This window comes from Dasypus novemcinctus, chromosome 18 (genome assembly GCF_030445035.2).
Source record: "Dasypus novemcinctus isolate mDasNov1 chromosome 18, mDasNov1.1.hap2, whole genome shotgun sequence".
Classification (NCBI taxonomy): Eukaryota; Metazoa; Chordata; class Mammalia; order Cingulata; family Dasypodidae; genus Dasypus; species Dasypus novemcinctus.
In genome coordinates this window covers 39,604,772-39,627,750 of record NC_080690.1, presented here as the reverse complement: position 1 = coordinate 39,627,750, position 22,979 = coordinate 39,604,772, and the positions used below count along the sequence as shown (strand labels likewise).

The 22,979-nt window shown below is 45.3% G+C and overlaps 1 long non-coding RNA gene across 5 annotated transcripts in view; it reads left to right on the top strand.

The window, feature by feature from the left end:
* The window catches only part of LOC101423978 (uncharacterized), a 73,404-nt gene that overhangs the window by 5,625 nt on the left and 44,800 nt on the right, over positions 1 to 22,979 (top strand). The window contains exon 2 of one of the 5 annotated variants that reach the window (XR_188722.5): positions 16,699 to 16,911. The exons of the other annotated variants lie outside the window; for them this stretch is intronic. This is a non-coding gene — a long non-coding RNA (uncharacterized lncRNA). Of the gene's footprint in view, positions 1 to 16,698; positions 16,912 to 22,979 lie in introns of those variants that run through there. 5 annotated transcript variants of the gene reach the window in all.

Here is a 22,979-nt window from a genome sequence, read left to right as displayed (position 1 = left end):
TTAAGAGAATTCGTAGAAGTTCCCAATTTCAACCTGCGTCGCCTGCTTTCTTGTGCCTTCCCGGAACAGAAGCATTTATCTTTGAAAGTCATAATCCCCAAACCACCCATCATTTCCCCCTTCGGGCCTCCTCCCCAACCCTTCATTAATGTTAGGAGGCAGCTCTGACTTTTTCTTCCTCTTCCGTTCTCATTCTGCCCTGGCCTCCACTTTTTCATCTTGGATTCCCCTTTCCCTCTCCCTCCCAGATTCTTTGACATAACCTGTTGTAAAATCCAGTTCCCTAGAAGGACATGCTCAGACCTCACTGTGGCCTTTGCTCAGCAACAATGGATGGCCAGGGAACCAGACCAGGGAAATACCAGCAATTCACTCCTTCAACCCAAACAAAAATGATATCGAGAGAGCTGTGATAGAACCTGTGTTTTCCAGGCTGGTTTTTGTTTGTTTGTTTGTTTTTGTTGTTTTCCTTTCCCGGACCCCATAGCACCTCCAGTTTGGGAGAATAGTTCTGATAAAACCAGAGCCTATTATCTCAGCCCCCTCGACAAAACAATCTGACAAAACAATCTCTCTTTTATTGATCTCAAATATTTGCAATGGACCAGCTTTAGTCCACATGTCCTACTTGGGGACTGAGAGTGTGGGCTCAGAGTTAGGCTGCCTGGATTCACATCCTGGTTCTGTCATTCAACAGAACATCCTGGAAACACAGCCCTGGGTTTGTACCCCTGTGGCTGGTGGTCTTGCTCAAATTAATATTACTGCTTTGAGCTTCTTGCTCTGTAAAATATAAGTGATGGGGAGGAAACATAGTGTTTCAGAGCATCTAGCAAGAGATCAGCTTTGCCTCCGATTAGCGGTGTGATGCCTCCAACTGTTTCTTCATATGTTAAATGGGGATAGTAATAGTTCTTACTCCATTGGGTTCTTGAGACTTAAAAGAGTTAATATGGATGAAGACTTCAGAATAGTGGCTGGGATATAATTAGACAATATTAGTGCTAACTATTACTGTTATTACCTTGTAGAGGTAGTGTGAGGATTGAATTATATAATATGGATAAAATATTATTCTCCATCCATCCATCCATCATCCATTTATTCATTTACTCTACAGAATAATGTGCTAGAATGGGGGATCCAACTGAGAAACAAACGTTGTTGTCGTCCCTTTCTTGCTTACAGGCAATTAATCGATCAGATTATTTCCTGGGAGAGTGTTTTTGCCTGGCTCAGTGTTGGGGGGTGGGAAGAACAGTATAGGAACAAAGGGAAAAGTAATGCTTGATCTTAGGGAATTTGGAGTATTCTAACAGGGAAGTCCAAATAAATAAAGACATTTGAGACTAGAGCAGGTTGTGTGTGAGCTAAAGCCTCCTTGTGCATTGGGTCACTTGGGCCAGGGCCAGATCATCTTTGTGCTTCTGGAAAGTTCAGGAACAGTGGTGGAACTGGAGGTGACCTGCTACTCAGGTGCCAGCTTGTGTTCACCTGGTGATTTCATTTGGCTTACATATTTGCTTTTTTGACTGTATAGACTATTCAGAGTTGTGTACAAAACAAAAAAAGCATGTGCTGCTTTTCTTTGGGTCCCTGAAAAATATAAGCCACTTACAGTGTGCTGGGCTTTACTTTTCTGGCTTTTTGCTTCCCATTTTTCAGATTATAAAAATGGATTACAGTCATTCCAGCAGAGCATTCTGTGGTGAAATCTAATGGTTCAGATGGAAAATCCTGGTATCAGCCTGTCCAGTCCTCAGAGGTGTGTGTCCATAGGGTTGTGATTCAGACCCTCTCATGGTGGCTGCCTTGACCAACTCGTTATTAGTATTATAACCATGTTGTGACCAAATGTAATTGAACGTTTACTGGCAGAATGCAAAGTGCTCTTCTGAAAACCCCTCTCCAGTGCTTTGACATGAAAAGACTTTTTATGGTTAGAATCTGGAAAATGAATGAAAGTTTGATAAAAAAAATACCTGTTAGCAATGAAGCTGTGTAAAATGGGAGCGGCAATAGCACATGTGTACTGTTTTCAATGTAATAACTGCTTCTCAGGGAAGCATCTGACAGGAAATGTAGTTTAAGACATTTCACAGATGTCAGCGAGTAGAGGATGAGGTTTCCTTTTCCCTAGTGCTGGGAGAGCAGACACAAGTTAATCTGTCACTTGATGTCCTTCTCCTCAAAAACAGTGCCCGGGGGCCCTCTGGGGCTTTATTTACAGGCTCCTAGGAGCTTGGCAGTATGTAAATTATGCGTGAGTGTCCTTCATAGTTCCCCGTGGTCACAATCAGAGGGATTTAAACATGATTTAGCATTCCAGATGATTTGTAGGGGCTCTGGAGCCAGCCAGGGCGGTGGGGAGAGGCCGAGGCTGGTGTCCTCACCATGGCGTTAGGAAGCTTCTGTGTTGCTGCTGCTCCATCTGGCCTGTTCCCAGCAGCTCCCCTCCTGGCCTCTGGTCTGAGCTATAGAGTGGTCCTCAGTGTTGGTGGGTGGCCTCTGGAATGGCTCTACTATATCAGAGAATACTGAGGTTTTCAAAGCCAAAAGCTTTATGACTTTAAAAAATGCAATTCAATCTATAGTGCCCCATCAGTTTACCATTCATTCTTTCATATATACCTTCACTTAACCAGCATGGATTGGGCACTCACTCAGTGTCAGGCATTGGTTTGGGCATGGACTATGTAAGGGTGAACACGATAGACAAAGCCCCTACTCTTCTGGCACCCCCATTCCCGTGCAGGGGTTGACAAAGAAAAAGCAAACCTATTCAGTAAACTTTAGGGCACAGGAACCGCATGGTGTGATAGAAGGCCCTTGGCTGGTGGCATGCAGAGGAAAACGGGGCATGCAGGGAAGCTTCTGAAGAAATGGCTTGTGAGTTGAGATGTGAATGTTGAGAAGGCATTAGGTATGTTGAGATTTTGGGCTAAGAGGTTTTCAGACCAAGGGAAACAGCAAGTGCAAATCTGCATTCCTGAGGCAGGAATGAGCTTGGAGAAGTTTCCTCCTTTTTCTTCCTTTTTTCCCCTCTCATCTTGTGATTATATTTTCAAGAGGATTAGGGAAATCGAATTTCCTTTATAAAAATTAGTTTTTCAAGTTGAATGGCTAAAGAAATTGTGGAATTTCTTTGTGTGCAGTAGAATATTATTCAGCAATAAAAATGATCTACTTATATTTGCAATGACCTGGAGGAGTCTCAAAAGCATTAATGCTTGGTGAAAGAAGCAACAAAAAAGAATACACAGTGTATAGTTTCATTTATATAAAATTCTAGAGAAAGCAAAGTAATTTAAAGTGACAAAGAAGAACTGAGTGCCTGAGGATGGAAGGGAGGAAGGGATATAGGAAGCTTTTGGGGGTGATGGAAATTTTTTTTATCATGGTTGTGGTGATTGTTTCATGATATATACATATTTCGAGCCTGATCATAATCATATACCTTAAATATGCAGTTTAGCTTACTTCGACTACGAATTATATTGCAGTAAAGTTGACAGAAATTAGGTTTCTCATGTCAAAAAATGTTGGGAATGGATATGCTATGCATAAAGAATTTTGAAGGAAATGGAAATGACCACCCCCTTATTTAAACATTTGAACCCAAAACAGTCCTCTGGGGCTTGATCACATTTGATCTGGAGACAGTTATTGGCCAGGGTGAGGTTGGATTAGGATTGGCACTAAACCACCAACATTGGCCCTTGGAAAAACATGAAGATTTTCTTGTGTTTTGAGTAGTAGTGACTCTATGTATTATTCTGCCTGGAAACAAAAAAGGCCAAGAAACACAAAGACCTTTGAATATCAGGTTCTATTCTAGTCTCAGAATTAGAGGCTCTGCCCATGGCAGGTGGGTAAACCATAGCTTTGACTGATGGGTACAACTGTGGGGTTTCAGGAACTGAGGCTGGGCTTGACAAAGAACCCCAAAAACTGACTTACACCTTGCTGACTGAATTTTATAGTCATAGACTATCTGTGGTGAAGGCCCATTTTCCCCCTCTTAATCCATCATGACAAATACTTTGTGGTAAAATACAATAAGAATATATTATTGAAAAGTGGATGTGGCTCAAGTTATAGCGCTTCTGCCTACCATATGGGAGGACCTGGGTTCGATTCCTGGGGCCTCCTGATGAAAAGAAGAGAAAGTGTGCCCACACAGTGATCCAGTGCCTGCATGAGTGCCTGCGTGGTGAGCCAGTGCCTGCACAAGTGAGTCACACAGCAAGATGATGACTCAACAAAAAAGAGATACAAGGGGAGAGTCAAGGTAAAGCACAGCAGAAACCAGGAACTGAGGTGGCACAATTGACAGGGAACCTCTCTCCACATCAGGAGTCTCCAGGATCAAATCTGGTGAATTCTAGAGGAAAGAAAATGAGAAGACAACACAGACAGCAAAAACAGTCGGGTGGGAAGAGGGGGAGAGGGGAAATATACAAATAAACCTTTAAAAAAAAAAAAAGAATATATTAGTAGGAAAACAAGAAAGGAAAAACAGAGTCACAAAATCTTTGGTGTATGTAAAATTATTCTGGCAAACTGCCAGAGGAGGTTCTAAATGCTTACTCTGTGTGTGTGTAGTTATGTGTCACAGACCACACTGGTCCATGGCCACACTTTGAGAAGCCCTGGAATAGACCAGAACCTCATGGCCAGGTGCCTCAAGAGGGGAATAGGTGAATGAGATATGGGTTCCCCTTAATGCTCAGGCCAACTGGGTGGGGCCTGTGCAGCCAGAGCCCTCCAGGCCCAGGTGCCTCTGATCACAGGAGCTTCCCCCCCTTTTATCCCATGGAGCCATTCAAGTGCTGTAATTGCCTATGAGGAAAGGTTTAGGAAGTTCCCTAGACCAGTGGGTCTCACACTTCAGTGAGCATAATTATGGGTGGGAAAACTTGCTAAAAACACCTATTTCTCAACTTCAGTACCAAATTCAGCATCTGCAGAGCAAGGCCAGGAATCTGCCTTTTTGGTGATACCCTAGAAGTGGTGGCTGTGACACCTGTGGCCAGAAGACCTCATTTTGAGAAGCTCTTGAGTGGACACAGTGAGGCTGGTCAGTGGTGGGATTTCCCTGTCAGTTTGCACTTCCTTCTTTCCACAAGTTTAGTTTATGTGTAGGAATTAAATTGAGGGAAGTTCCCAGAGGGCTTAGTTTCAGCAACAGAAACTGTTTAAATAGAGAAATCACCAACCAAAGGACTTGGGGAGCTCATGGATTCTTCAGGATGGCCAGAAAATCAAGCTCAGCCTGTCCAGATTCACTCCCCAGAAGAGGCCTGAAGAGCTGTCATTATTGCCACCGGAAACTGTCACAACTTCTGTACCCATGGGAGCTGAGCACCCCAGCTCTGGGCACAGCAGAGTCGATTCTTCATAGACCCTAGCTCCTGAGTCAAAATTTTGGCCAGGTGCATTTGACTGGTGGGTGGGCACTCCATAGCTGCAAGGCAGGCTGGGAAAATGGATGTCTGGGACTGTCAGCTTCTATCGTGGGGGTGATTTAAAGCTCATGCAGTGAGGAGTTCTGTGAAGGTGAACCACAAAGATTGTCGGGGGTCCCTACTCTGACTTTCACAGCCCCGCTCCCCTGCTGGAGAGTTTCAGAGCTGTGTTCTTGCATCACAGAAAGCCCATCTCCAAACTACATGTCAAAGATGGCAGCGAGCTTACTTTCAGGAAATTGTTGGACTCCTGTGCATTTACATGGGGCTTTGCTCCCTACATACACTCTGGTCAAGGATCCCTGATGTGTTGGAGAATACCTAGAAAGACTCATCAGGTTCCATCAGCCCTCAGACCCCTGGGATGTTCTCAGGAAAGAAAAGGAGGGAGAAGGCAGCTGTCGCTGTTGCATACTAACCAGGAATCAGACAGGGCACTGCTTATGAATTCCCTCAGGAATTCTGTGAATTGGTTTTTATTTTTCCCATTATATAAAAGAGAAACCTGGGGTTCTAAGGAATTTCCCCAGAATCTCAGTTTTGGAGCTACTGGGTGGCTTACATCAGGTCTTATCTACATCTTCATGGGATATATAACAAAACTAAATGACAATAAAAAAGTTTTCAAGTTTTCAAGTTTTAGGAAGCCCAGGTGAGGAAGGGGCAGGACTTTGGAGTTCACAGCAGGGACATAATTTGGACTTCCAATTTTGATTTCAGCTGATGGAGAGATACAGACTCAAAGTCTCAAGAGCTGTGATTGCTTTGTATTTTTTATGGGTGGTCTTTAAATGGCTTTGGTTTGAAACTGATGGGACTGATGGAGGGGTTTGAGCAACGCTAACCCCAGTCCAGCAAATTAGGCAGAAACCTCTGTTGGCTGATTTGTTTCTTCTTTTTGACCTTATTATGGTTGGGGAGTAGTATAGATATAGGAGAGAGAACCAGGGTTTGGGAAAAGGATGCCTGAGTTACAAACCTTTTGTGTTTATTAACAGAGGGGTTTTACCTGAGTCTGTTAACCTGGTGGAGCCTCATTTTCCTCCTGCGAAAACCCAGCGCCTTCGTGGATGACCTGTGTGGTCATCAGGGGCAGGGGGGAGAAAGGGTGGGCCGCCAGATTGTCAGCTCCACAAGGGCAGGGCACTGCATCTGTTCTGTTCAGTACTGTATCCCAGCACTTAGAACCTGCCCAGCACGTGGCAGTCAATAAATATTTGTCGAGTGAATTAATCCAGCAAGGGCAGGGATGCTGCACTGCATTGGGGCACACCCTAATGTGCTGACTCATGCCAGTGTCCTTGTCCTGTTATTCTAGAGCACTGCCTCAAACTTCAAGGCACTCACAAAGCACCTGGGGGCTTTGTTAGAATGATGCTTCTAAATTGGAAAGTCAAGGGCAGGGCCTGAGATTCTGAATTTCTAACAAGGTCCCGGGGGATGCCGGCGCTGATTGCTCACAGCCCACTCTCTGTGCTAAGTGGCCAGCAAATGCGCAAGGCAGGTGGGGTGGTGGAGGATGTGACCCTGGTCTGGCCATCTTTCCAGAGCTGGGAGCACCTCTCAGTTCTCATCTCATCCCATGTGGGAAACGTCCAGTTTCCCACATCTGTCAGGGAATGAAAAGCTCATCCTTTTTATTCCCTTGCAGCTGTGAGCACAGCCTGGCCATGGTATCTCATGATTGCCATATTTTATGAAAATGATGGCCTATTCCTCCGAGTCACCAGCCTAAGGCACCAGCCTTAACAGCCACTGACACTTGTTAGAGACGCGTATGTTGAGTACCCAGCAAATGCTTAGCATGTGACAAGCATTCAACCAAAGGAACTCTTATTATTATTGTCATTGTTATTATTAACTTTTTTATTGAGTCTTTTCACACCTCATTTAGTTCTCTTAGCAACCCAACCTTAGCAGGTTCTGGAATTTTTATTCCTAGGTCTGAGACACACTTGGCTCATTCACACCTCCACATTTTAGATCCCAGCATGCTTTTCAACTGGGGAGACCCCCTCCCCTCTAGGGACATTTGTCATTGTCTAGAGATACTTTGGCTGCCTTAACTGGGGAGAGCGACTGACAGAGATGCTGCTAGACATCCTACAATGCACAGGACAGCCCCCACAATAAAGAATTATGGCGCCCCAAAAGTCAATGGGGAGACTGCGGAGAAATCCTGGATTGCTCTTCCTATAGAGAATACAGACCCCAAATCTGCCTGCAAATACTCAAGCCGACTTGGAAGTGGGAAAGATCTCACTTGCCGTGTGATTTTCCTGACTTTTAAGCCCTTCAAGACTCTTAGGGGTATGACTTCAGGTCAAAGATCAGCAAGGGCTTCCCCACGACCCCTGCACTCAGCCCCCTGACTTTTTCAGTAAGGACCCCATGGGTGGGGCTGTTTCATTCTCCCATTCATTATATGGAGGGAGCAAGGGAGAAAAGGGCCCCAGGGGCGGTGGGCTGGGGCCCCATCTCTTTAAGAACAGGGCGATAGCTCTGGGGCCACTCCCTGCTTTGCCCTGGCTGACATCAGCGAGGGGTTCCCTGCCCAGGAGAGGAGGCAGAATGCTCAGACCCACCTCGCCCAGTTTCTTTTTTTTTTTCCAAAGATAGAAGACAAGACCAAAAAACCCCAATGACAACAAACACAAACAAACAAAGAGAAAGTTGCACTGTAGGCAACTGGTTTGGCAGAATAATGCCTTTTCCTCTCCAGAAACGAGGCAGGACTGATGGAGGTTTGGCCTCCGTCAAGTAATTTAACTTGGAATGGATCTCGACAGCCTGTGGGTCTCTGCACCACCTCCCCGGGAGCCAGGAGCTGTTGCAAACCTTCCAGCTGCTTCCTCGTGAGATTCCCTCTCTCCATACAAAACCCCGGAATAAAAGGGACTGATACCTGAACAAGGCAAGGAAATGCTGATTGGGAAGTGGGAGGGTCAGTGGCAAGTGGGCAGCATGTTGCCCCCTGGAAACCATTTCTTTGCTGCAAACCAATGCAGGAGATGTCTGTCAGAGAGGGGAAGGCAGGTGCCCAAACTCCACCCCTTCTCTGAAGCCTTTTATTGCCAGGGATAGGTGCCTTCACGTCGAGCCTGAGAAAGGGCCATCCTGCAGGCACCACCACCAACACATCTTACTGATCCACCGTGCCCTCACCTCCCCGGAGTGAGGGAGGAGGAGTAAAAAAGTTGGGGGCTGCTGGCTGAGGCTCTGCAGTATTGGGGACCGCATGGATGGTTCTCGTGGATGCTCCAGGTCGAGAGATTGATCCCCATCGCTGTGTGCCCTGACAGAGAGAAACTAACCAGGCCTGGTGAGACCATGACCTGTCAGAAATATGTGGGCCTCTTCCGATATTTTTCATGGCAGTGGTGTGCCTGTGATTCACTTTGCTGCCATTGACATATGGGGCCTCCGTTAAAGAAGGCTGAGGGCAATCAGTCTGTAGTGGAACATCTGAGAATACGACTCATAAGTAATCTTTTTTCTTGGCTACACCCTACCCTGAGCATTGGTGTGTGGGGGGAGATTTTAAAGCCCAAAGCTTGCAGGTAAAACTCAGCAGAAAGGAGTGTGTGCCCACCCCCTGACTTGGCACATGAGGCTAGATGGCTGTGATCAATGATCAGTATATTGCCAAATATATTCCCACCGAGGGGCATTTTTTTATGGCATGCACATTACAGTTATGTAGAAGAGAAAAGATCTGCCACCAGTCCCGGTGAGGGCATAAAATCCATCTTCCAAATAAAAACGTGAAGGCACTTGAGCAGAAGTTCTGGTTTGTGGATGCTAAGGCTGCAGAGAACGGTCTGCTGAGAATAGCATAGGCTGAAATGAGAGTGTGGATGTGTGAGCCTCTGTGTGGGAGGAGGGCCATCCCTGCAAGCAGGACAGCAGCTTTACTGCTGAGTGGTTAAGAGCCTGGACAGACCTGGGGGCAAGTCATGGCTCCATCATTTACTAGCTGTGGGGCCTTGAGCAAGTCACTCATGTTCTCTAGCATCAGGTCGTTGATGAAAATAATGGTCAGCGGCCTCATCAAAGTGTTTTAAGGATTAGGTGTATGTAAAACGTTCAGCCAGTCCCTGGCACATAATAATAGCTCAATAAATGTTAGAAAGAAGAAAAAGATGCTGAGGATGCTGATGATGTTGTTGACAATGATCTCTTGTCATCTGGAATACATTGAATCATAAAGTGCAGCCACATGCTTTAGGAGTAAAGGTGAGAAGTAGGTTCAACCACTTCCAAGCATGCTTGGTGGTAAGGAGGACAGGTTAGAAGAGTTAGGGAATGCGTTCATAGGGTGGTTCTTTGTCCTCCAGGGCTGGCCTTGGACTCCTCTTTCACTGTCTTGACTTCCATGTACTGCCCATTGGTGGGTTGTCCTAAGACTATAAAAAGATTTTAACACCAAGGCAAGCAAACCATAGTTAAGAAGGAAAATTGTCCTACTAATCACTTGATGGCATTCTTGTTTGGTGTTGTGTTTCTTTTTTGGATGGTTTATGCCTCTATTCCTTTCTGTTCATCAAGTGTTGCCAATTCATGGTGCATATGGCAAGCAGGAGACCTCAAGAAGCCAAAGTCTAAGTGTAGTGGGGAATGTTGCCAATTGGACAACTAGGATTCTGTGTACCCTTTTTGGTCAATCAAAACCTTGTGTTGACTCAGCTCAACCCTTCAACGGGGCCATAATCATCTCAATAGCTAACATGTATTCAGCCTGACTATGTGCCAGGCATTCAGTGAAAGGCTTTGCAAGTGTGGTTTCATTTAAGCCTCACACCAGCCTTACAAAGAAGGCCCTTTTATCTGCCAGCAGTCTTGGCTGCAAGCAACAGAAGCTGACTTGCTATACCAAAAGGAAGGAGTTTATTGGAAGGATGTTGGGGGCTTCCAAGATTGTAAGAAGGCTAGAATAGAAGGTTCTGAAAAGGAACAGGGACCCAGTGAATCCCAGAGGGTAAGACAGCAGGGGCTGCTGCAATCAACATAACTTCCAATCATCGCCACACCCTAGAGTCAGGCAGGATTTGCTGAGCTTGTATCATAGACCTGCCGTTTGACTAGGCTAGGGCAGGAGAAAGGTCTTGATTGGTAAGCATCAGTAGTGCCAGGAAGGCTCTTTCTTCCACTAAGACTACACACCATCAGGGGATCTCCAAAAGGAGTTAGGGAAGTATGGGGCTGGGCTTTTGGATAGCCCAAACTGGCAGCTATCCACCAGAGTAATATTACAGATTTTCATATACTGAAGCTCAGAGGGGTTAGGTTGCCCAGTTTTACACAGACAGCAAAAAGCAGAGCAGGGCTTGCCACTTGGACCCGGGAGACCAAGCTCCTAACCACACAGCATGCTTCCTTTCATTAGGGAGTCATATTAGATTGAGTTCAGTTGACAGTAACAGGATACTCTACACAAACTGACCCAATACTAAGGAGTTTGGTTAGCTACTGTATTCAGATTGGCTGGTCCCGGGACTCAGCTATGGCTTCAGGGGTCTGTGCCAACTTCACCCTAATGCTGGGTCACCTTTTAGTTTCAGGATGGCAATCAGAGGCATTAGGGCTCCTTGCTTCTTTATTTATGACCCATTGGGGAAAGTGGTAGTAAACTTTCAGAGTCTTTCTAAACACATGAAAAAACTTTTCTGAAAGCTTCACCCAAACCTCTCCTTGAGTCTTGTGGGCCAGAATTGTGTCATATGGCCACTACTAAAACAATTTCTGGGTACAACTAATGCCAGACCTACCAATGGATTTGGAACCAAACTCCAAATTGCAAGGACATTACAAAATGATGGAGAGGTAGAATGCATATTGGGGAGTTGACCATGGTTTGCTATTAGGGTACAATAGTGGTTTTGAGTATCCATAAATAAGTATAAGTTTAACTCATCTTTTATTTAGAACAAGGACATAGGCCAGTCATTAGATTCACCATACTGATACCTGTGATCAAATTTAGCTCTTTCTTCAGCTAAAAATGCCACATTCCTGCAGTTTAAACAGAATGAAGATGCATCAGTTGTCAGCTGTTCATCCCAGCCTAGGCTTTAGTATCTGACCAATCTATGGCCAAAACACATCTATTACCAATACCCTGTCCTGGAGCTTTGCTAACAACCTTCCATTATGGTAGAGGGCTCATTTTACTTACCACAGCCTGCTTGGGGAGACAGACGTGTGGTGACTCAGGAGCCTTCACGGGGTTCCTGAAGACCTGTCTGTAACCCTGCTGTGCATCAGGGCAGTTATTTATATGGGAGCTTTTCAAGGACATGGGCTGTATGTGAATCTCCTCCATGCTCCAGGCCCTAGCTCTTCTCTTGATACCCTGTAAGGTGCATCAGACAAGTGATAGACAGAAGCAGCATGAGAGGCACACTAAAGGGACACATATTTGTGGCTTTGAGAGGAGACAGGAGGGAGCAACTCTTTCAAAGAGGTGGACAGGGGAAGGCCACATGGATGTACCCACTGAGCGGTGCCATGAGGGCTCAGTGGCAATGCAGCAGGTGGTGGTAGTGGGACGGGGCTGGGGTCAGCTCCCCCTGGATGGGTTCTGAGGCTCCTTGCTGATTCACTCTGGGCTCTACAATCTGAAGTCCTCCCTGGAACACCGTCTGAGTCATGGTTTGTTTCAGGAAGTTAGCAGTTGTCTGGTGTCCACCACAATTTCCAGGTGTTTCATAGATCCAACCAGACAGCCTTATTCATCTTCCTGATGGCCTGGGGATCAGGAGGGAAGGGCAATATTGGGAAAGGCCAAGTGCAGGAGTATAAGGAAACCAGGTGGGAGGCGGCCTCTGAGATTTCAGCTGCAATACTGCCGGCAGCTCCTGTGTGAGCATGGACAAGTCCCAAGTACCCAGTTATAGGATGAGGAGGCTAGATTCTGTTACCGTTGAGGTTCCTTCTGGTTCTAACATTCCATGCTCCTGACTGTGCACATGGCGTTTCTGAGAAGGGTGGTGGTGGTTTGGAGCTGTATTACTCCAGAAAAACATATTGTTAAACATAATCCATTCCTGTGGGTATGAATTCATTGCAAGTAGGACCTTTGGAAGAGGTTACTTCAGTTAAGGTAATGGCACAAATGAATCAGGCTGGGTCTTTTTTTTTTTTAAGATTTATTTATTTTATTTATCTCTCCCTGCCACCTCATTGGGTTATTTTGCTCTTGCTGTGTCTGTTTGTTGTGTGCTCATCTTCTTTTTAGGTGGCACGGGAACCAAACCTGGGACCTCCCATGTGGAAGGGAGGCACTTAATTGCTTGAGCCACCTCTGCTCCCTGTTTTGTTGTGTCTCTCATTGTGTTTTTCCTCCTACTGTCTCTGTTGTTGTGTCATCTTGTTGCATCATCTTGTTGTGTCAGCCCACTGTGTCAGCTTGTCTTCTTTAGGAAGCACTGGGAACTGAACTTGAGACCCCCCATGTGATAGGTGAGAGCTCAATTGCTTGAGCCACATCTGCTTCCCACAGGCTGGATCTTGAGCCTATTAATGGGACTCTTTACAAGCAGAATGAAATTCACACAGTTAGAGAGAAAGTCATAGAGGGAGTAGGCAAAAGCTGAAAGTCAATGGAACCCAGAAGAGAAGGAAGAGGCCTCCACATGCATTCCCATCTGACAAAGGACCCAAGGACTAAGAATTGCCAGCAGTCAGCCCCAGAACTCCAGTCTTTGGGGGGAAAGCCTCACCTTGATGACAGATTGATTTGGATTTATCCTAGCCTCAAAACCATGAGCCAATAAATTCTTATTGTTTAAGTGAAAACATTGCATGGTATTTGCATTAGCAATAAGGAAAAGAGAACAGGCAGTGGCTGACCCAAGTCACCCAGCAGGTTGGAGAAAAAGCTGGAAAGTGAGCCCTCCATGAGCAGGAGGAGGGGAGGCCTGGGTTCTCTTGTTCACCACTGTGATAGCCATAGCACCTAGCTCAGAGCTTTGCACATGGTAGGTGCTCAGCAAGACTTGATGAATGCAAGTTTCCAGACTCTTGAATTAGCATAGATTCCAGAGGTTGTCTGTCTACTAGGCTCTTACAAAGAAGTCCCTGACCTCCTCACTAGGAGAGTCTTGTTCCTGAATACGGATCAGACACTCATAATTGATGTTAGAACCTGCCAGGGAGAGAGAAGTTGGAGCTTACCTCCAATTCGCCATGGAAATTTGAAACCAGGGCAGCTCACAGGAGGAGGGCTAGGCTGCAGAGGTCGAGGTATATCTGGAAAACCATGAAACCATGGGGTACTCAGGATCATATGTTCCAGAGAATGGTAGAACCATGGAGATGGAGCTAGGGCATGGAAGCATGGCCACAGAGCGCTCCTGAGCACTGAAGTCAGGCTGCAGGCGGCTCAGGTACAGCATGATCCAGAGTTCTATGCCAAAGAGTGACACAAATGTTCCAGAAGACTAGTAGGAGACTTAAGGCCAAGGTGAGGCCATGGATGGGAGAATCCTATTTCCTATTCCAGCTAGATTTCCTTCATTTTCATCTTTCATTCCTATATTTATTTGTTTACTTCTTTTTAGGGAAGTCACAAGATTTCTGGTTAAGTCATTGAAATTATTGAAAAGTAGTGATTTCTCTTCTGGACAAAAGGGCCTGAGTCTCTAAAATCAGGGGCTTTCAAACTTTTGATTGTGATCCACTCTAAAAAAGCACATTTTATGCCAAGGTCCATGAACATATATATTACTGAAACAAGAGTTTCAACAAGTGAAACATGCCTGTAGCATGTGATACACTCTATTACAGTGGTCCTCAAAGTGTGGCCTTGCACTTGCAGCACCAACATCACTTGGGAACTTGTTAGGAATGCAAGTTCTTGAGCCTCACCCCAGGTAGGCTGTATCTGTGGTTTTTTAAAAAGGATTTATTTATGCCCTCCCCCACCCCTATTGTTTGTGCTTGCTGTCTGCTCTCTGTGTCTGTTCATTGTATGCTCTCTGTGTCTGCTCATCTTCTTTTAGGAGACAGAAGGAACTGAACCTGGGACCTCCTATGTAGGAGTGAAGCACCCAATCACTCGCTCCATCTCCACTCCCCTGTATCAGAAGTTTTAGAAATTTTAGCCTTCCAAGTGATTCTGATTCTGAGACACGCTAAAGTTTGAGAACTATTACATAATGTACACTATTCTAATCTGCTTAATGATAATAATAACAATAATAATAATAACAGTTTTAAGCCATTGAGTTTGGGATGGCATGAAGCAAAGCTACTAAAAAAAAAAAGAATCCTTGGTTTCTTTCCTGCTTCCCTTCTGAACTCATCTCTCAGCATTCTGCCCTGGGCAACCTACTCCATGCAGCTCAGCCAAGCTCACCTCCTTTCTGATTCTCAAACTCCCAGCCCTTTTTGCAGGTGAACCTCTGCCATGTGGCCCCCTGCCTGAAAGGTGCTTTGGAGGCTGGCTTACTCTCTTGTCAGGGGTCTCGGCTCAGATGCCCTTTCTTGAAGGGACTGCCCAGTCTGAGTTCATCTCAGCCAGCTACTTTCTATTTTCTTTTCATCATGGCTCACAGTGCAATAGATGATTGCCTAAAAGAATGTGAATTGCAGAGAACAAGGCCTGGCATACAGTAGGTCCTCAAATTTTTTATTTTGAAGGAAAGAAGGAACTGTTGAGTAATTCTCAACCAGTTTGCACCTGGGAACACATCATAATAACCTGAGGAGCATTTCCAATCCACAAAGCCCAGCTTCCTCTCCATGGTCCTTCCCTCCTCCAGTGTGAAACCAGCTGGTATTTTAGAAGGGGCAAAAAGAAAAAAAACAAAGCATGAGCATCCCCTCTCCTGGATGTTCCATCCCTCTCTAGTACTCCACCATCCTGGGTGTGTAATATTTTAATAGGGAAAATGTAGAGTAAATAGCACGAGACTCAATGTTGGAGCATCTGGGCCCCACATAGAGTCTAACCACAGCCTGGCTGTTTGATCTTAGATAAGCTGCTTGATGCCTTTATGCCGAGGAAAAGAGGGTTCATAAAACCTCCTTGAAAAATGGACAAAAGACTTGAATAGACAGTTTTCCAAAGAGGAAATACATATGACCAAAAGGCACATGAAAAATACTTATCACTAGCTATTAGGGAAATGCAGATCAAAACTAGAATGCGATATCATTTCACACAATACAGAATGGCCATTATTAAAAACAAACAAACAAAAACAAACAAATTAAAAAGCAGAAAACTACAAGTGTTGGAAAGGATGCAGAGAAATAGGAACACTCCTGCACTGTGGTGGGTGTGTAGAATGGTGCAGTCTCTGTGGAAGATTTTTTGGCAGTTTCTCAGGAAACTAAATATAGAACAGCCATATGATTTGGCAATCTTGCTACTAGGAATATATTCAGAAAAACTGAAAGCAAGAACACAAACAGACATTTGTACACTGATGTTCATTGTGGCATTATTCACAATTGCTAAAAGATGGAAATAACCCAAATGTCCATCAACTGATGAATGGAAAAACAAAATGTGGTCTATACATATGATGGAATACTATTTAGCTGCAAGAAGGAATGAATTGGGTAAGCATATGATGATATGGAGAAGATATGAGGACATTATGTTGCATGAAAGAAGCCAGACACAAAATATTGTGTGGTCTCACTGATATGAACTGAATATGATGAGTAGACTTATGGAGTTGGACTATGGAGGGTAGGCTGGTGGGAAACAGAATGTGGGTTGAGAAGCAGGAACTGATGCTGGATGTATGTTGAATGTTTAATAAGGTTAATTGTAAATATGTGGCAATGGATAGTGTTGATGGTAGCAACAATGATGGTAGCATCATTATAATGAGCATAACAAACCATTGATTTATGGATGTGATTGTGGCTGAAATGGGTAGTCTAGCAAGGTTAATGTGAGTTGGAGGACAGCTGGAGGATAATATAGGGAATGTGTAACAGTGATTTTGGTGATATATGAGGACTGTGGTTAATAATAAAAATACAGGAATATTTTGCCACTACAAGTTGTTAAGGATATGGTGATACATGAGAAAATATAAATAATGTAACTTATAGACTATAGTTAACAATATTGTAATATTTTTGTAGCAAAAGCAAATAAGGTACTATATTAATGCTAAAGGGTAGAGAAAAGGGACTATAGGGCTTAGTTTTATGAGATATGAATACGATTAAATCTTTTTTTCTCTTCTTCATTTTCTTTATTAACAAGGAGACCTTGATTATGCCATTTAACCAGTCTGTGATCATCAGTGTATTTTTCTGACCACTGGAGGAACAATTGAGTTTGTTTTGGGGACTGGATGAGATGAAGGTGCCTGGACAGAACTTTTTTGAAGTACTGCTTCCATAACCTGTTAAACTGCCTTTTGTCTGTTATTTTATTTTTTGAATTTCAAATAAAGTTTGAATTAAAACACACACACACACTTCTTTGAACTCTCTTATCCAGTTGTGAAGGGTCAAATAGGATAGAATTTATGAAAAGGTCAAGCAAATTACAAAGACTTTCACAAACTTAACACCTAAGGTGTTGACCTATAAACCACATTTGTCACACAGGTGTGCTACTCACCCAAGGAAGCCAAGAGAGCTGGGGCAACTAAGTCGACAGTGAGAGCATGCAAACATGACAATACCTACACGTCTTCTGAAAGGAGATCCTGAGCCACACTGTCTAAAATAGGGCTGGTGGTAATTTGCATAATGATTTGCATATCATTTGCAAGTCATTTGAGGTAGGTGGGAATGCACCATAATCTATAATCCTCTTGCTTTCCCACCTCCAACCAACCTTAGCCTCTTCACCTTCTCAGTGGCCCTGCCGGATGTCAGCCTAGAAAAATGGTGGATTGGGCTCCATCTGGGGGCTGCCATTGCCATCCCCTTTCCAGAAGCCCGAATCTAGGCCTGAAGGGAGCCCGGAATGCCACGCTGTCATGATGGATGGCAGGCCTTAAACCTGACTGAGCTTTCACAGTTGAAACCATTAAAGGTTATTCTCCTTTTAATTCTTTGTGGTCGTTCTCACTCCTTCCTTAGAGAAACCTCTGATTTTCACTTGCGAGATGCTTGGCTGCACTTGTCATACCCTAAAAGGTGATTTCAGTTCTCCGATGCCAAAGAACCTTTTCTGCTAATCAAAACACAGCTGCAGAAGCCCGTGTGATCTGCTAATGGGCACCCCAACTCTGGGATATGTCTGTCTGTACCTGGGAAAATAGATATAATTAGGATTACAGATATCATATGTATATGCAAATGCAGCAGGTAAAATGACTAGAAACGAGACAGGGCTGGAGTTTGCCAAATCTCTCAGGCCAGCTGTGCAGCTCAACCAGACGCACGCACCGCCACAGCCGTGCCTTCCCCAGAACCAGCTCTGGTGTTGTCTCTTTGCCAGCTTTGCCCCCATATGCTGGACTCATCACACAAATTATTTTCCTCTTTTTAAAAAATAAAAATAAAAATGGATCCCCACCGTTTTCTGAACAGGCTCTTTCAATAGCCGCAGATAGTAGGAGGCTGCAGGACTCCCAGCATCCGGGAAGCAGGCAAGGGAAAGAAGGACTAGAGAGGTTCTCTTGAGTGTTCTGTCTTTACTCGCGGTCTGACCCCAGAGCGACGGCCTCATGACCCGAGAGGACCTGGTGAATCATTTCTCAGGCTAAATTGTCTGCTTCGAGGAATCCTACCCTGCGAGGAGGGCCTGGAAGGTTGGTAGAGAGAGTCAAAAGGCTGGGGTTAAGTTCTGTCCCTGCTTCTGCCTGGGGATGTACGCTTGGGTGAGTGACTTACCTCTTTGTGCCTTGAATTCCTCACTTTAATCGCACCTGCTTCAAGGGCCTGGTATGACAACAGCTCTCAGGTGGCACTAGCCTTTGTAACGGTGCGCGGGAGGGCGTGCCCTGTGGCCTCACTCCACTGCTTGCCATCTGTGTGCCCTTGGACAAATCACTTCACCTCTCTGAGCCTCAGTTTCCTCATCAGTAAAATGGGGCTAATGAAGCCTATTCTCTCAGACGGTTGTGAAGATCATATTAGTCAGTGGACAGACGTTCCAGTACCGTGTAGTGGTAAACAATTGTGCAGTGTTAAACGGAGTGAGGTACGCACGTGGAGTGATGGCGTCTGCATCTTTTGGGAGTGTCACACCGGATGTGGTAAGGAAGAGTCTCATTTGTGAAGCTCTAGGTCTGATAAGGGTAGAAGCAGCTCTTGCTCTCATCTGGTCTATCAAAAAGGCTACACAATTGTGCAGAACACAGTGCAGACCACTGAGTTCTACCAAGCTATGAGGGCTTGCAGTGTGGACATCTGATGCCTACCAAGCCATGAGGGCTTGCAGTGTGGACGTCCGACTCCTACCAAGCCATGAGGGCTTGCAGTGTGGACGTCCGACTCCTACCAAGCCATGAGGGCTTGCAGTGTGGACATCTGGCTCCCACCCAGCCATGAGGATATGCAGTGTGGACTTCTGTCTCCTTCTAAGCCGTGGGGCCATGAAGTGTGGGCATCTGACTTTGTTGCTGGGGTTGGGGTCTGTGCCTTTTCCATTTTCATGTGCACGGGGCCTACAGCATTGCTGGTGCTCAATAAATATTTATTAGGTAATTAACGACTGACCGAATCAATGGATGAATGGATGCCTGGCATGCTCCTAAATGGAAGGTAGTGGAATGGAAACAGACACCCCTCTTCACTCTTCCCACACCCTGCTTCCCCTCCTCCCTATACAGATGCCGGGATGTTGTTTGTACCCAGCCCTGCCCCAAGCCCAGAAGCAAATCTGCTCCTTTATCTAATCATCTCATTGATGTTTTTTATTCTGTTGACGGCATCAATATTTGTTCAATAGTATAAGTCTTAAATAAGCATCTAAATGACATATTACAGATGATGAAAGTCATTTCCACACAGAAGATTATCTTACATGATCATGTTTCCATCGTTATCTGGGGCCTCTGTAGTTGGCAAATCTCCTCAGCTACTTAAACGATAACATTAGTCCTAATACCATGTAAAATGACTAGTTCCTCAGGGTAGGTTTATTTTTAATAGTGTATGTCAGCAGCAAATAGCTTGGAAGACCCCAGAGGAAAACGCACAGCTCCCGCTCTCATTGAAGCGATGATATAGATATATTTAATATCTGTATTTAGAACCTGGTAGGCGCCATGGCTATATTGAACTGCATCGTGAGACCTGTGCAGGCACCATCATCCGCCGCTTACACGGCACAACGCAGCGTGCATTACAGAAACCTTTTGAGGTTGTTCAGTGTCCAGTTTGGGTTTCAAAATCTTTGACAGACATTTGACCTCAGGAGGAAAATACTCTGAAACACAAGCTGGGAGGATAAAATCACTTCCTCGCCTCTTTTTCTTTTGGCAATTCTGTTGATATGTTTGCTACGCTATTAAAATGTTTAATCACTTGCCTGCAGCGAAAGCAACGTTCCATCTGAAGTTGTAATTTTTTAGAGTACCCAGAATGAGCTTGCTATTTACCCAAAAGATGGCTGGGGGATTCTCCCAGGGAGAAACACACTGCCATTTGACATCAGGCAAAGTAAGAGTTGCAGGTGAATGGATAGAAAGCAAACTTATTTTGGGATTAACAGAGAGAGACTGTAAAACCTGTGCCGATTTCCTGTCCCCCACAAAGAAGGTTAAATCACAGACTGGCCATGGGACTGGTCTGAGTTAGTTCCCCAGGACAGTTGCAAAAGGGGTACCAAGCATCAGGAAGGGCAGCAGGTGCGCAAGGGAAGGGGCTGCTTGCTAGGGTCTTATATCTTCCAAGAAGGGGTCTTCCACTCTGCTTCTGGGTATGTCGGGGCATGAAACAGTTGGTCCATTTCAGCAGACGGCTGCACACAAAGCCCTTTCCCTCTGTCCTCCTAGGTGGGGGCCTGACTTGGACCTTTCAGACCGTGACTACAGGCAAACTGAGTTCTGGGGGTGGGGGGGGTACCCCTGAGGCAGTAAGGCCTTTAGACTGTGAGAGCTGCAGTCCCCTGGGGTTGCCCTAAAGGAAGCAATAGGTTAAACCACTGGGCCTAGCCCTTGGGGGAAGGGGCGCACGGATAATTAACTCCTTCTGGTAACTGGTCTCCAGGACTGTGCTTCGGAGGGCACCCAGAGATAATGAACCAACTGGGAACTATCAGGTCATGATGGTCTAAAAATTGATGTCTATGGGGGGGTGGGGGCGGTGGGGTTGAATGGGACCTCATATTTTTTGAATGTAATATTTTTTTAAAAAATGAATAAAAAATTTAAAAAAAATAAGAAAAAAAAATAAAGAGCAAAAAAATAAAATAAAAAATAAAAATTGATGTCTAAGGAGGGAATTTCCTCTGCCCTCCTGGGTCCTTGGCTACAACAAGTAGCTAAGACTCCTTAAAAATTTGATAATTGCATCTTAACCCGGTTAAAAGGAATAGCAGTTACTCTGGCAGGAAACAGATTACTATCCTGCAATACATTTGGGAAACATTGTATACCTTGGATATTCACAGCACACAATGGCCTAGTAATTTGTTCTAAAGTGAGAAACAAGCAAAAACAAAACAAAACAAAACAAAAAACTAAACTGACTTCATTCTGTTTAACTCAGCGCTTCCCAAAATTATTTGGTCTTGAACTCTTACTTGTCACAGAAAGCCTATTCACACTTACCACTGTAAGTGTGGAACACAGTTTGAGAATCGCTGTGTGGTAGGTAGAATTCCAAAAATGCCCCTCCCCCTACTCCCAGGATCCTCGAGTGCCCCATTATTCAAGCAAGCACTGATCTAGGTACCCTGTGAATGGATTTCGCAGGTGTAATTAAAGAACTAAGGAAATTGACCTTAAGATGTGGGGATTGTTTGGGTGGGCCTGAGGAAGTGTTGGAGTGGGAAGGCTCTGAGCTCCACTGCTGCCTTTGAAGGTGGAGGGGGCCACAGGGGAAGAACTGTGGGCAGCCTCCAGAAGCAGAGGGGTGTCTGGCTGACAGTCTGCGAAGAAACGGGACATAGGATGTACAACCACGAGGAACCGGATTCTGCCATCAACCTGGTAAGCCTGGAAGCAAATTCTTCCCCAGAGCCCACGAGATGAGTCTCCTTTTGACTGGCATCTTGATTTTGGCCTGGCAGGACCCAAAACAGAGGACCCAGTTGAGCCCACTCAGGCTCTGACCTATAAATGAGTACTGCTGTAAGCCACTAAGTGGGTAGTAATTTTTTCATGCCGAAATAGAAAATTAACACCCACTGATTAAGAGATACCAAAACAAAAGGTATAATGGCATCCCCTTCTCTACCCCCTTCCATTTATACGCTATTTCAAATAGAGCAGAACACTTCCATCTAGTCAGTCCTTCCAGCAGTGCTTGGATATGGCCAGGGCAGAGGCCCCGTTCTCACAGAGAAGTCGGAGAGCTTGAGGGACTTGCCCAAGACACTTAGCCAGTCAGCCAGGAAATGGAAGCAAGAGGATTTGAATGCGACTCCTTTTTCCTTTGCAAGCCAGGGTGGGGGGTTTCCTTACATTTTTTGCTTTAGATTAGGAAAGACATGCATGTTTGGAGAGATTGCAATTGGGAGCCTGCAAAAGAGGATGGGAAAACAATTCAGAGAAGGACACATCAGGCAAAGGGTTAGACTGCTTCATCAGAGAGGTCCTTTCTTTCATCTCTTGTCTCTGGCCAGTCAAGCTTGTTAGAAAAAGGACCCAGAGCTGGGAGCCAGAGACAAAGGGTGTGGGCAGGACCCAGGAGGCTGTGGGAAGTGGACCACTGGATGCTTTATTTGGATGACTAAGGGCGAAGGCACACAGGCCCAGGTATCCCGAGGAACACTGCCTGCAGGCTGACCTCCCGGCGGTGGGTGCAAAACTGGGACTGCCTGCACAAGGGATCAGCTCTGGGCTGGTTGTCCACAGCTTGCATTCCCATCTGTGCTGCCTGCACCCCTGAATGGGGGGCCCTAGACCATGAAGGAGCAGACAACTCAACTGGGACCACCCCTCATGGGCAAAAGTGGAGACTGAGGCACAGAAAAGAGACAGCGCTTCCTCAAGGTCACAGGTGCCCCTGGCTTTCCAGATAGGATGCACCAACACACATGCACAGAGACACACACAGATACAGAGGCACACACAAACATGTAGGGACACACAGACACATGCAGAGATGTACACACAGACACAGAGACACACACAGATACACATGCATACACAGAGATACACAAACACATAAAGAAACACATAGATACACATAGAGATGCACCCACAGAGATGCACATACACAGATGCACACACATAGAGACACACAAAAACACAGGGACACACAGACACATGCAGAGATGCACACAGAATACACTTAACTGTATCATCCTGGCAGTTGTCCATGTTGGTTAACGATGACTTCCTGACGACCCAGAGGCCCTTGCTAAGCAAAGTCAGGGCTTGCTAGTTGGTTTTGCATCCAGCATGTGTAAGGGTT